The sequence below is a fragment of the Parasteatoda tepidariorum genome, chromosome 1, assembly GCF_982258835.1.
Source record: "Parasteatoda tepidariorum strain Cologne lab strain chromosome 1, Ptep-v5.0, whole genome shotgun sequence".
NCBI lineage: Eukaryota > Metazoa > Arthropoda > Arachnida > Araneae > Theridiidae > Parasteatoda > Parasteatoda tepidariorum.
The window spans coordinates 39,685,747-39,688,117 of NC_141755.1; positions in this window are offsets into that span (position 1 = coordinate 39,685,747).

Here is a 2,371-nt window from a genome sequence, read left to right on the forward strand (position 1 = left end):
TTTTATACATAACTTATAATATTCAATAATAAATTTTTTTTTCGACAACACAACTATAAATATATATAAGGCTGACAGTATAAGGAAAGAGTAAACTAGTTAAAAGGACTTAGTGCCTAACTTTATTTGAATGCTTATCGTTTTTAACGAGTCGAATTACATAACTTTCATTATTATTAATTGTTACATTATTATAATGATTAGATTGTTATAATTATTACATCATTAATTATCGTTTTAATACTTATTATAGCATAATTTTTTTTTTAGTTTTTGAAAAAAAAGTTACCAAATAATAACTTTTATTTATAAGCACTTACTTTAATTGTTTAAAAAAGATTAAAATTATAAATTTTAATTTTTATAAAATCTGTTCTTTATAAATACTTCTCGAAATATCGAAGTTTTTGAAACCATCCATCTGCATGAAAGGACATAGATTCATAATGAACATATTTTTTATATAAGTTTTTTTTATACTTTTTTCAAAAAATAATTGGAATCATTAATTGCATAGATTAGATGAAAAAAAATTAGATTAAGAATACAGATAATAATATGAATAATGAAGCAGCGTTTTCGGTTTTGAACTTTTGATTCCAAGATCACTGAATTTATTTCAATTGTTAAAAGATAAAAATTGCTTTTTTTGTGTATAACTAAGGAAGTAATAAAAAATTTCTGCGTATTAATTAGCTTAAGATGCGACGCAATTCTTTTAATTAATGATCTCAATTCAGAATTCAATGAATACAGAACCATTAAATAATGGAAAAATGAATTTATTTCGAAAAGTAGTTGCTTTTGCAATCAATTATAACGAATTCAATTTCTCTGACTAAACTAGATAAGATCATTAGAAATCTTAGTAATATTTTAGTGAATTAGAAATATCAGCTTCAAAAAATATAGAAATGTTGTGCTTTTTCGGAATTTCAATATGTAAGTTTTAAAACCCTTTTTTTCATTTCCATTTTTGTCCAAAATAATTAATATTTGTGTAATCATAAAAAAATAATAAAACCCCGACGCCATTAACAGTTTACTGACTCATTTCTTTGAAGATTTAAGTCTATCAATTATTTCAAATAAATTAAACTTTAAAAGAAATTAAAATATAAGATGAAAAATATTAAGACACGATAAATATACTTAAAAAGAAAATTATAGTTTGAGCAAAATATCATAATATGAAAAAGCATTTTCTCAAAAGTTAAATCTCAGGCTTTATATAAAGTTGTATATTTTTTAAATTAATCATTTTGACTTTAATTTGTTAGCTTTAATATGAATTGGGAAGATGAGTAATTTCAAACTGGAAGCATTTTAGAACATTTTAAATTTAATCCGTGACATTTTGTTTATAGATGCAGATATGAGCATATCATTGTTCTTCTAAATCTGAATATAAAATCTTGAATAAAGTTATAATCTTATGACTAAAATTACTTTACCCTTACTGTTTTCCTTTTTAATGAACTAAAAGCTTTAGCATTTTAATTGCTATACATATTTCATGAAACTACTTACCCAGAATAGAATTATTCTTTATGGAACAATTCTATTGTTCTCATGGTATGTGATGAACATCGAGAAGTACGAAGGAAATGGAAGCAGTACTTAAGCAGAGAAGAACATAAGACATGCATGGACCCACCATAGTGTACCTTTGCGCTTTTTGTATAAGTCTTTAATTTTTTTTCAGAGAATTTTCAACTTTAATTTTAGGTACTGTAATTGCTATAAGTATTTATTTTGCACCATTAATTTACACTGTTTAATTTACCCTATTTAAATTTCAAATGAGAAAAATATGGATTTTTCAAAAAAATTTCGCAGGTGCCCCAATTTTGTTTAACCGTACCCAGCCATGCAGCACTTTTGATCAAAAATGTCAACATTTTGGAAATCTATAACTTTTTTATTTGTTCAGAAATTTTAAAATTTCTTTTTTTTTCTTTGATTTTTGTATACGATATTCATTAGTATTTTCGATGCACTTTACTTAACACTATATAAATTCACGATGATAAAATCTCGAATTTTTTAATAATTTGTTCAAATGTGCCCCTCTTTACTTACATTTCTTTCTTATGATTTTTCCCAGCAATTACTGATACTGTGACTAATTCAATTTTAGTAATATCAGTCTAATCTATTCCTAAGTACCATATGCATTCCATATAGTAACATAACTCCTTAAAATTATTATTCTTATCAAACTATAGTACGTGTGACCTTCCTGCGCAAGGGCACAGGTGTATGGTCAAACTTTTCGACAGGGATCTCACGCACACTTCATCTTTATCTCCCCTTCTTTGGGGGAAGATCATCCCTTTTTTTATTGGCTATCCAGTAGCCATGCCCAACT